Genomic DNA, 13,898 nt, shown 5'->3' with positions numbered 1-13,898 from the left:
TTAGCGCAAGGTTTGCGCTTAACGGATAAGCAATCTGAAAATTTTTCTAAGTCATTTTCTGCTTATCTCTTCACACATAATTTAAAAACCCTTTTTGTTCATTACTAACAAGCTGAAATCAATCACAATCACAAGCAAGATGTCCTAACTACATGCAAGAAATAAAAATGAAGATAGAGAAAGGAAAGAAAACTTGGGTTGCCTCCCAGTAAGAGCTTCTTTAACGTCACTAGCTTGACGCATCATCCTGTTATCCAGGATCCAATAATGTTCCCACTTCAAGGACCTTCTTCACAGGTCTTCTTTCCTCCATCACATGAACTTTAAAACAGACATTCCGGTCAGGTGGTTCTTTATCTTCATGAAATAGATCAAAGCTGATTTTCTGATCTTCTATGCCCATTTGCAACATCTTCTTTCCCATATCTACTACACAACTTGTAGTAGACATGAATGGATGACCAAGAATGAGAGGAATATCAGCATCCTCTTCTATGTCTATGACCACAAGATAAGCTAGAAATATAAGGTGTTTCACCTTCACCAAAACATCTTCAATCACTCCATACGGTCTTATGATGGAGCGATCTGCCAACTGCAGAGTCATGCGTGTAGGTATTATCTCTATCTCTCCAAGTCGCCAGCACATGGAGAGAGGCATTAAGTTGATACTAGCTCCCAAGTCTATGAGAGCCTTTCCTACAACAACTTCACCAAGGGAACACGATATCGTGACAACTCCAGGATCTTTGTGCTTAGGTGGAAGCATGCGTTGAATCACAACACTACAATTGCCTTCCACCATAATTCTGTCACTGTGGATTTACTGGTTCTTCTTTGTCAGCATATCTTTTAAAAATTTGGCATAGAGTGGCATTTGTTGAAGTGTTTCTCCAAAGGGTAAAGTAATTTCCAGTTTCTTGAAGATATCAAGAAATCTGGCCAAATGTCTTTCTTTCTCTTTCTGGGAAGGTACCAAAGGATAAGGTACTTCCTTGCCTTCATTTGGAGTAGTATCCTTCTTCTTGTTAGTGTTTGCCTCACTCTTGCCTTTCCTCATCTCATCATCAATAACTTTCTCTTTTTGTTTTTCATTTTTCAACTTTTTTTCTTTTTCTTTTTCTTCTTCTTTTATTCTTTCTTTTTCTTCCACTTTTATTGGTGTCTCTTCTTCCTTGTCATCTTTAGTCTCCTCATTAATCTCTTCAAGTTCTACAAAATCTGAAACAGGTTCAAGTGTTGGCTTAGGTGCCAACTATTGTTTATGTTCCTCCATCTTTTTTCCAGCTTCACTATCATTTCCTTGGATTGCCATTCTACTTCTAGTCATCACAACTTTACATTCCTCCTTGGGATTTTTCTCTGTATTAGCTATAAAACTGCTTGATGATCTATCTGCCAATTGCTTTGCAAGCTGTCCCACTTGGACCTCAAGATTCTTTATGGTAGACTTTGTGCTCTTCTGATTAGACATAGAAACCTGCATAAACTAAGCTAAAGTCTCTTCCAGCTTCGTTGTGTGATCATAGAGATTAGGCCCTTGTTGCTATGGCCTTGTGGATGATCCACCTTGATCTCTATAGAACTGATTTCCAGGGTGATTCCGCCATTGTCCCTGCTATTGATTATATTGTTGGCCATGTTGGAATCCAGAAAATCCTCCTGCATTAAAATTGTTTTTGGGCTGATTTCCCATGTAATCGACTTCACGAGTGGGGTGTTCTTCAATAGGAATACAACATCCATATTCATAAGCTCCCCCATAGATGGTACATCCTGAAACCTGCAAAACAGAAGCATGTGAAGTATGTGCAGAATGAATTTGAGTTGGCAACTTACTTAGTGTTTCAGTTAAGGTTTCCAGTTTCTTAGACAACAATTTATTTTGTGCCAACAATGCATCTTGGGAGGTTAACTCCAATAAACTCTTTTTGGTAGGGATGTGAGCTCTATCTCTCAAAATAGAAATGTCGCTTGCAGCCATATTTTCAATGAGATCCATGGCTTCTTCAGGGGTCTTCAATTTGATTTTCCCACCTCCAGAAGCGTCTAATAGCTATTTGGACTGCGGTCTTAACCCATCTATAAAGATATTGAGTTGTATCGGTACTGAGAATCCATGAGTGGGAGTCTTTCTCAATAAACCACGAAATCTTTCCAAGGCCTCACTCAAAGATTCATCGGGAAATTGGTGAAATGAAGAGATGGCAGCTTTGCCTTCTGCAGTCTTAGACTCAGGGAAATATTTCTTTAGAAATTTCTCCACAACCTCATCCCATGTCTTAAGACTATTACCTTTGAATGAATGAAGCCACCTCTTGGCTTCTCCCGATAAAGAAAATGAAAACAAGCTCAGTCGAATTGCATCTTCAGGCACTCCAACCAACCTAATAGTATTGCATATTTCTATGTAAGTGGTTAAGTGAGCATATGGATCTTCATTTGGTAATCCATGAAACAAATTATTTTGAATCAACTGAATCAATGATGGTGGATAAGTAATGGTTTTTGCTTGATCTTCTGTTTGTGCATGTAGAAGCAAAGCTTCATGGTGAATCAAAGTTGATTCAAAGGTTTTTTGATGATAATAATGATGATAACAAAAGATGATGACAAAGGTGATGACAAAAAGCTCAAAGATCAATCAAAGAGCAACTCAAGTGAATCAAAGATCAATCAAAGAACAACTCAAGTGAATCAAGAACAATTCAAGAGTTCAAGATAAGAATCAAGAAGAATTCAAGACTCAAGAAGAAAGTCTAGAGTCAAGAATCAAGATTCAAGGTTCAAGATCTCAAGAATCAAGATCAAGATTCAAGACTCAAGATTCAAGAATGAAGAGAAACTCAATCAAGATTAGTATTAAAAAAAAGTTTTTCAAAACTTTGAATAGCACATGAGTTTTTGACAAAACCTTTTACCAAAGAGTTTTTACTTGCTGGTAATCGATTACCAGTAGCAAAATTGTTTTGAAAAAGTTTTCAAATTGAATTTACAACGTTCCAATTAATTTCAAAAATCTGTAATCGATTACAATGTTTTGGTAATCGATTACCAGTGCCTTTGAACGTTGAAATTCAAATTCAAATGTGAAGAGTCACATCCTTTCACACAAAAGCTTTGTGTAATCGATTACACTAATTTGGTAATCAAAAGATGTAACTCTTCAAAAGGTTTTTGACTTTTTCAAATTGGTTTTAAGTTTTTCTAAAAGTTATAACTCTTCTAAATGGTCTTCTTGGCCAGACATGAAGAGTCTATAAAAGCAAGGCTTTGATTTTCTTTTCAATACACTTTTTACATTCATTCAATCAATCCTTTACAAGCCTTCAATCTCTTTGAACTTCTTCTTCTTCTTTGTACCAAAAGCTTTCTGAAGTTTTCTGGTTTTCCAAACCTTGAAAACTTGTGCTATTCATCTTTTCATTCTCTTCTCCCTTTGCCAAAAAGAATTCGTCAAGGACTAACCGCCTGAATTCTTTTTGTGTCTCTCTTCTCCCTTTTCCAAAAGAACGAAGGACTAACCGCCTGAATTCTTTTGTGTCTCCCTTCTCCGTTGTCAAAGAATTCAAAATGACACAGTCTGAGAATTCTTTTGATTCTTCCCATTCCCTAATACAAAAGTGTTCAAAGGACTAATCGCTTGAGAATTCTTTTGTATCCCCATTCACAAAGCATCAAAGGTTTAACAGCCTGAGATCTTTTTCTTAACACATTGGAGGGTACATCCTTTGTGGTACAAGTAGAGGGTACATCTACATGGGTTTGACTAAGAACAAGAGAGGGTACATCTCTTGTGGATCAGTTCTAGTGGAGGGTACATCCACTAGGTTCAAAGAGAACAAGGGAGGGTACATCCCTTGTGGATCTTTGCTTGTAAAAGGATTTTTACAAGGTTGAAAGAAATCTCAAGGACCGCAGGTCGCTTGGGGACTGGATGTAGGCACGGGTTGTTGCCGAACCAATATAAAAACTCTTGTGTGTTTGTTTCCTTCTTCCCTACTTTTTTACTTTCCGCTGTGCATTTAATTTCCGCTTTTACTTTCTGTTAAGTTTCTCTTCTACTCCTCATTCTCTTAACAATTTAGTAAAAGCCTTAGAAGAGTAAATTTTTAATTAGTAAAGGTTTAGGAATAATTAATTCAACCCCCCCTTCTTAATTATTCAAAGGCCACTCGATCCAACAGTGCAATGCTGGTGAAAAATTGTGGCACATTAGAACTTGAATAATCTTCTAGAGTAACCCTTCTTAGCTCTTCAACCATGATGTAGTCTTCAATAGGATCTAAATGAGAATGCTCTGCTATAGGAAAACTAGAAGATGCCTTAAAAGATTGAGGTTCTACTTCTGGAATTGTTGCTACCTCTAGGTCCTGCAAAAATTTTCTAATTCTCTCTTGATTATGCCTTCTACAAGTGGCGTTAATCTCCAAATCAATGGGAATCAAATCACCTACAGAAGATCTTCTTTGCATACAAGAACAGTACAACAGTTATCCAGTTCAAAAGAATAATGAATGTACTAAAACTACTATGTTATTCAAAAGAATCAAAAAATAAAAAAAGTAAAATTAAAGCAATGTTGCAAACTGAACTAAACTCTACTAACAGTTTAGTTCCCCGGCAACGGCGCCATAAATACTTTGATTGTTCCCTATTGCAGTTACTTTTTTGTTCATTTATATCTCAAGGAAATTTCAATAGGGGTTTATCGGAAAGTGCACCGGATCGTCAAGTATTTAAAATTAAAACGGATGAATCTGAGTATCGAACACAAGGAACTAATGTTAGCCTGAATTAAGTTCAGAATTGAAGCATTGTTGAGATAACATGTATAAGTGATAATTTCAGACAGAATTTAAACTAAACTTTTATGCTAAAAACTATAAAATGCAAAGTAAATAAAATAATAGCAGTAGGTAGAAATGTTGGGTCTTTCTAACAAACAAGCTGATGCATAGAAATATATTTCTCTAATCAATCGTACTCTTGTGTTCTATGTTGTAGCCTAAATTACTAAACCCTCGATCCCTCGTCAGGCCGAATTAATCCAAGCTTCGTCTACTGATCCCTCATGTTGGACTAGGCCTGATTTAGACAGCCTTCTTAGGTTTAGACTAACTTAAATTGAGTTTCGTCCGCAGATCCCTCATGTAAGACTAGACTCAACTTAAGTAGCTTATGGAAGTTTAACCTAATTTAGCCTAAGCTTCGTCCGAAGATCCCTCATGTAAGACTAGGCCTAAACTAAATAGCATTATTGTAACAACATAATTAAAACCAAAACTTAACCCCCAGATCCCTCATTTAAGATTAAGTTTCGATCTTGCTTCAATCAAGTTTTAAGGCAACAGTACCTTTCCCAATGCTAAAGTCACCTAACTATGCACACAAATGGGTGATCAGACCAAAAGCATACAAACATCAAGCATTGCATGAAGCATTGAACACAAAAAACACAATCAATTAGATATTATGTATTTACATCAACTGCTCATTAGAAATCCCCAACTAGGGTGTTTAGCCAGCCATTACAAAGAAACCCTAACAATAAATGAGATTAAAAGCAGAGAATAATAGTTTCTTACACAAGAAGGGGGACTCCTCCTCCTCTTCTCAGAATCTCACACTCACTCTCTACTCAATAATCTCTCTCAAATGACAAAACCTAGGCTTCAATGCACAAGTTGTTCCTCTTTGCTGCTTCTAGGGCTCTTTTCCCGAAATAGGCACTGTGGTGTGCTCTGGAATTTGTGCCAATCATCTGCTTACCCTAATTCTGCACAAGACAGTCTTTAAATAGGCTCTGAATTCGCGACATTGCGCTTAGCGCGGGTAAGTGAAATTAGGCTTAGCGTCAATCTCGAGCTTAGCCTGGCTGAAGGCACCTACTGCGCTTAGCTCACTGATCTCACGCTTAGTGCACGGATTTGATGCTGATGCTTTGCCAGATTCTCCTTTGCGCTAAGAGCGTTGAAGCTGCGCTTAGCGGTGGATATGCGTTTAGTCCAACTGTTGTTTTTTGCAATTCAAAAATTAGCCTCTTTTTCACCTGAAAATGCATAGATTTCATCATTAAATCCAATGGAAATGTTCTAGAGACGGCGTTAACCATAAAACAAGATTTATTTACAAAATTTACTCCAAAATAACCATAAATTGGGGAACTATACAAACTTTGGAAAATGATTTCTATACAAAAGTTAGTCATATAAAGCGACTAACACACATTATCATCAATAACAACATCATTCTCATTGATCGAGGCCGTACCCGAATCAAATAAACATGAAAATGCAGTAACTAGGAAGTGATCCTAGGTCGTTTCCCAATGAGCAATGACAAACCAAATGTTCATAATATACTTGCGCAGTAACAGTAACGATTGGGGGGGGGGTTTGTTTGTTTTGTGATTAAAGAGCAGAACAAGTAAACTGGAATATGAAACTACTAATATTAAAAACGGGTTGTTTCCTCTGATTCAGAAGTCATTCTCTTATCCTGGGTTATGGAGAATTCGTCCCTAACAGTCAACCACTTAATCCAACCCTATTTCAATTTACTAAGCGAAAATCAACTTAGGGTTGTCAATACGTGATTAGGCACCACATACACCAGTTAGCCCTTCGTCCATTAAGCATGAACACAAGTTAGGCTCAGAGGCAATTAATCGAACATGAAGCGTGCACTGACTAATGTTCACGAATTTGGGATAACTGGTGAAGGGAAAACTGCCAGGAAACTACATTACAAACGAAACCTCAAAGAGAGTTGGGCTTCGTCCTCAAAAGGAAACAACACCAGAAAAACTAGCCTTCCATAGATTCAAACAGAAAACGCAAATGAAACATGAAGCAGAAACGTAAATGAACAGAAACGTAAATGAAAGTAGAAGAAGAAGCAAGAATGAAATTGTAATTAGAAGCAGAAAACGGAAAATTGCATTAAGAACGAAAACAGTAGCCTTAGAACAGAAAAACGTAGAAACCTAAAACAAAAGCTCTGAATAATAAAATAGCATAACAGAATAGCCTTGCACGAATCCCAAGGCTGATATTTAAAAAGAGTCACTCAAAGTCATTGGGCCCTATTACAATACTCTGGCCCAAAACGAAATAAACATTGAACAACATAAAATAAAATTGTGAAATTTCCTAATTAGAAATTAACTAAGGTAAGCGCTACTTTATTTGCCCTCTTCAAGTCCATAACCAAAATCCGGATTAAGCCCAATGTTTCATTAATTCCTGAAATTAGATTAAAAACATCAAATTAGCTAAATGAGCCCAAATAATAAAACTGTCTGATTAATTGACAATTAAGACCAATCAGTAATTAAAATGGTGCAAAAAGGGTTTAGAAAATAGAAGAAAATGATGGCACATCACTCATCAATATTATCACCAATAACAACATCATTCTTTGTCAATATTATCATCAATAACAACATCATCTCATATCAACATTATCATCGATAACAACAAAATCAATAATCGCATCCCACAAATACATACATAAAAATTTCATGCTTGAGATTCACACTTTCCAGGTCTTCAAACAATATAAGTCTAATACAACAACAATCCATAATATCATGAGACTGATATTTTAGGGAAAATTTCTAAATTAAAGAGGAGAACTATGGTTTACAAAACCAACTTGCGTGCCCATTTAAAATTTAATAAAGGAGTAGATAGAAGAACAAATATAAAATTTTGGGCAGAATCTTCTCTGTAATTAAGAGTTTTTCCCAAAAATTCCAATCGCTACAACAACAACATCATTCAGAATTTCATTCATCAATAACAAATATATCACATCCCATCATTCGAAAACACAATTTTTCTTGAAAACCAGTATGCAACAGGGACAACCATACATCCCTATAGTTAGGTTCTCTGACCCCAACTATGATATCAAAGCAGCAAACCTAAATAAATTCCCCTCGCCTATCGTGAGCTCTCCATCAGTTCCTCTTTGTATCGCTCAGAGACCTCTCTCATTTATGTTTATCAGTTCAAACGCAAGGTTCTATATACCAAATCAAAGGAAATTTAGTATAGATTTAAAAAAAGGTTAATAACAACATTTGGGGTCAATTGCCTCTGTCAAAACATAAAGGGCTAAGGGGTGTCATGAAAAAAACATCAATTTTATAAAAAGATAACTTTTATAACATCTCATTTTCAAGGGTTTTTCCAAGGAAGTGTAAAAATACCTTATAATGTGAATGTCTGAATACATGATTTTGATGATGCCAAAGAAGAATCAAACAAGGTTGCTTCAAAGGATAAGCATCGCTTCAAGATTAATACAAGGTTGCTTCAACAAACAAAGCCTTGCTTCAAGATTAACTCAAGATCAAGCCTTGCCTCAAAACAAAGTGTTTCCATGACATTCAAGGCTCTCGTAATCGATTACCAAGCAATGTAATCGATTACCAGAAGACAATTTTGAAAAATAACTATTAAAAAGGGTTTTGAATTTGAATTTTGAACTTGTAATCGATTACCAGCAACGGAACTCTTGAAATTCAAATTCAAAAGTCATGACCCTTCAAAATATAATTGTGTAATCGATTACCAGAAACCTATAATCGATTACTAGTGAAAAAATTCTAAAAAAAGCTTTTTGAAAAGACACATCTCTTCAAAGCATTTTGAAAAGGCACGAAGGGCCTATATATATGTGTGTCTGATTTCAAAAAGCAAGAGAGAGATATTCCAAGAGAACTTCATTGTCAAATGCTCTCTCAAAAACTGGCAAACACTTGCAAATCTATTAAGAGTTCATCCAGGAACTTTGAATTGTATTATCCACTCTAAAGGAGAGAAATCTTTCTGTTCTTCTCAGAAAGTCAATTGTAATCAAGAGACTGGTTGTCTCTTGAATTGTGAGTTTCCTAAACCCAAGGGAAAGGGATTCCTTGGGTGTTTAGAAGTTATAAAAATGATTTTTACAAAGATGGTAGGAAATCTCAAGTGGGTTGCTTGAGGATTGGACGTAGGCACGGGAAGTGGCCGAACCCGTATGAATCGAGTTTGCATTTCTCTCTTCCCTTATCTCATTTATGTTATTGCAATCAATTTTGTCTTGCATGTTTTAAAGAACATTATTAAATTGATTGCTGCTTCTTCTTCTGCATTCTGAGTCTATCATTTAGAAGGGGGTTAAAAGTTTGTTAGTGGGAAATTTTGAAACTTAATTCACCCCCTCTTAAGTTATTGAGGCCACATGTCCAACATATAACAATACCCAAAACACAAGAGACACTAATAGAAGCTCATACTAACTAGGAGAAAGGATTAGAAGTCAAGATTACCTCATCCAAGAGTCTTCAATAAAGAAAACACATAGGGGTATTTATAAATTTTGACAGTTAAAACATATCTAATTGATTATAAAATTAGGCAATCGATTAATTTGTCAAAATTCCCTTTGTTCTGCATTTCCATAAACTGGATAATCAATTATCAAAAAGGGTAATCAATTAATTTGTTTCAGTTTGAGTATCTTCGTTTCTTATCTGCTTTCTAGGTAATCGATTGTCACATATGGTAATTGATTATAGAATCACATAGAGAGTGTCTCTTTGTTTCTATGAGCTGGGTAATCGATTATCCTAAGCTACAAATTCTTCCTTCTTTTGAAACTGGCTTGGGCACTCGATTACCAAGCTAGGCAATCAATTCATTTGATGGTTCTAGCCAAATTTCAAGTAGAAGTAAGTCATATTGCTTTTGCTTAGGAAACTTATATAATTAGAATACTTCATTCACTTCACATTTGATCCAAATTTCATATTACAATACTTAGGAAACTTAGACTATATCACACACATGCCTAGTCTAAAAACATTCAATACAAATGTCACATCTATTATACATGTTTGACATTGCAAAATTATCAAATCAAAACTAAACTAAGGCTTTAAGCTTTGATCTAACAAAAAAGTGATAGTTTTCTCAAGCAAGATTATCTTTGTGTGAAAAGATTTTGAGGAAAACCTTGATTATTCAAAAGGGTATTAGAATTTGAATTGATTTTATCAAGAAAATTTCAAAAGTTATGGAATCTATTCACCCCCCTGCCCCCCACTTTAGATTCTCGGTCCAACTAACAATTGGTATCTAGAGTTGGGATCTTGTAAGGTAATCAAGATTTTTTTAAAAAATTTGATCATGGCTAGGAATCAATTAGCGTTTGTCGAAGGTGCGTCTATTAACAAAAATCCAATGTTCTATGGTGTGAATTATCCTTTCTGGAAGGTTCGCATGAAGATTTTCATGGAGTCTGTTAATAGGGGTATATGGCAAGCTGTTGTTAATGGCTATACAATTCCAACTCAAGTAGTCAATAACGAGACAATAGAGAAATTGCATGAATCTTGGTCCATTGAAGAAATTAGAAGAAGTGAATATGACTCTAAAGCAATGAACATTATATACTCTTCACTTAATTCTGATGAGTTTTTTAGGGTGTCCGCATGCACTATCGCTAAGGAAATGCGAGATTTGATCAAAGTCACACATGAAGGTACACTAGAAATAAGAAGAGCTTGGAAGAATTCGCTCATCCAAAAATATGAAACTTTCAAGATGAAGCAAGGTGAAACTATAGGATATGTATAGAAAAGATTCACACATATAGTGAACCATCTCAAGGGTCTTGGCAAGATTTTTGAAGAGATAAATGTCAAGATACTCAAGTCTCTAAACAGAACATGGCAACCCAAAGTCACATCAAATTTTGAATCAAAAAGTCTTGCTTCTATGACACATGCTGAGCTATTTGGCAAATTGAGGGAATACGAAATGGACTTGACAAGAATGACTAAAGAAGAAGTGATAGATAAAAAGAAGAAAAGGCTTGGCCTTGAAGACAAGCATTCCATCAAGCGACGATAGTGAAGATGACAATGCGGAAGGGGTCGGATGTCGAGAATCTACATTTGCCTAAGAAGGTTCAACAAGTTTCTCAAGAAAAAGAACTTTGGTGGTAGAACATTTTAGCCAAAGAACAACTTCAAGAAGAGTGAACCCTCTTCCTCCACTAGTTTTACATGCTTTGAGTGCAGCAAGATGAGCCATGTCAAAGTAGATTGTCCCATCTACCAAAAGAAACATTAACAAGGAGAGAAGAAGAACAACAAAAGGTTCATCCAAGGAAAACAAGAATGCATATATTGCTTGGGATGAAAACGAGTCAAGCTCATCAAGTGATAGTAGTGGGGAGGAAGAAGCCAATTTGTGTCTAATGGCCAACAATGAGGCTCAAAGTGAAGCAAGTATTTCTGATTCTGAATTGAATGGTAATTACAATCAGCTTAAAAGGTACTCGCTGATGTATCTCTAGTCTCTTATCCTCGTGAGTTTTAATTTCATTTATTCTCTTGGGGCTTAATTAGGCTCCCCTATTTCACAATATATATATATATATATATATATATATATATATATATATATATATAATTATATAATTATATTTTTATGGTTTTCATTAATATAATATTATTTTTTATGAATATTTTTAAATGATTACATAATATATATATATATATATATATATATTATTTTATGTAATCATTTAAAAATATTCATTATTATTTTTAAATTCTTAACAATTTTATCAGTGTTTTTATTTTATACGATTAAAATTATATATTATCTATTTTTTCTTGTAATATTAATTTACAATTCTTTATCTTTTGACTATTATAAAATTAATTGAATATTATTTCTTAGTTTTTTGTTTTGGCTTTTGGTATTCTTTGCGCATTTAGTCCGAGATGGCTTTTATTCATGGTTATAAAATTACTTTATTTATGATTTAATTTCTGATTATTAATTTTTACTTGTTCTAACTCATTTGTCTGATTTTGATAAATATTTATATTTTTATTATAGTAATCATTTTTTAGGTAATATTTAAAAAAAACAATTTTGTAAAGATTACTGTTGATTGATTTGATGTTTCTACGGTTGAAACTTCTTGAGTTTTATATAGATTATAAATCATAGACAACATTAATCTTATTCTAATTAGCCGTGTAGTAATATATTTAAATGCAATATTTTGCCGCTATGCCCAACTTGATGAAGTAACCCAACAAGCTTCTTATTCATATTTTTTGGTACATAAGCTTCTTATTCACATAACACCAATAGTATTCCATTTATAAGCAGAGATTGACGATTCAAATTACATATTTATAAGAGACCAACCAAACACAAAGCAACCACAGCTTAAAACACCCGTAACAAATCCTAGAACATTTGAATTTGCAAAGGCGGGCCATGACCACTTTATTCTAAAACTTCAAACACAACACATACTTATTATTTATTGATACATGTATTACAGCTATCTCTGCTTGAAGGTTATACATGTTGATCTCACTTGCAGCTGCATGGGTCGCAAGTGCAGTTTGATCCACAGTTGCAGCCACCGTTCTCAGCTGCAACACCCATTTCAGCACCCTCGAATTGGGCCTTCACCGGCCCAACACCCAAAACTAGAGTCTCATTTGTGATCTTCTCAACGTAGTCAAAAGAGTACTTGTTGCAACTGCAATACATGAAAAATTAACATACATAAGGTTTGGGAAAACATTTGGAAAAATAAAATTCAGAAAAATCCTTTCTAGTGAGATTATAAAAGAAAATCCATGGGTCGGATTGTTTCTTGCCCAGATAATTCAGCAAAAAAAGAAAAAAAAAAGAAAAAAGAAAATCCACGCAGAAAAACTAAAAGACCCTGGAAGCAAAACAATCTCAAAGTGTTAAGAGATCATAGTTCTACCCTCTTAATTATTGATGTTGAAAGAAGATTAAAGCATCGAATTTGAACCAAAAGGTACCCACAGAGCCAATCAAATAATAACCATAAAAATTATCATTGGAAAGAGAAACGGTTTTGAAAGAAAGCAGAGCCTGAAAGATAGGAGAACTCTACCCTTATAAGCCCATGTACATAGGGAGGAAAAAAAGCATCTAATTTTAATTTTATAAAACAAAGGGTGCTAAAAATCCAATCAAAATACTCACATGCAGCAAATCCTATCATTTAGAAACTTGTACAGTCAGAAAAATAAAGTAACAATATTCACACACAACTAAATCAAAAGGGTATCCGAAAAACCAATCAAAACATTTCATGATAAAGCAAGAAAAAAAAATCCCATATTTTTGAGAAAGCAATAACATGTTAAGATTCGTTTCCAACACAAATTTTATTTTATTAGAATATAAGTTTAAAAAAATAGTTTTGAAGGTTAATCGAGCATATTAGAAAAAAAGAAGCAAAAACGATTCCATACCTGCAGTTGCTGCCACAGTTGCAGCTGCTTCCACACCCACAGCTAGACATTCTCAAAATCTTTGGATAGAATTTCACAAACTAAAGTAAAATGTATAAGAAAGAAAAGACGTTTGGTTACTACACTCAACGGAATGAGTTTCAACTAATCGTAACCCGAATTTATAAGGAGTTGATGAGAGTGTTTGAAATCTTGAACGTCCACGTGTCACAATCCGGTGTAATTAGGGGAATAACCTATACTATGACTTTTTCCACGTCGACGTCGTTTTCATCACTCGTCGTTCTAATTTTCTGTGGTGTCCATTAGCGATCGTTATGTTTCAAGCTCTTCGAAGTAAACGTAACCATGATGTGTTGGGTTTGTTTTATTAAAATAAAAATAAAAATCTTATATATAATTTACGCTTATTTTTAAGTTTATTAAAAAATTAATTAATTTAATTATTAGCATTAAATTTGTGTAGAAGAATAACAACCCACCAGCCAAATTCCTTGGCACAAAATTATTCACGATGTTATGTAAAATAATAGTTATTCAAATAAAAATGAGTGAGAAAGGATCAATAGAAGCTAACCCC

The sequence above is a fragment of the Glycine soja genome, chromosome 3, assembly GCF_004193775.1.
Source record: "Glycine soja cultivar W05 chromosome 3, ASM419377v2, whole genome shotgun sequence".
Lineage (NCBI taxonomy): Eukaryota > Viridiplantae > Streptophyta > Magnoliopsida > Fabales > Fabaceae > Glycine > Glycine soja.
This window is presented reverse-complemented; position numbering follows the sequence as displayed.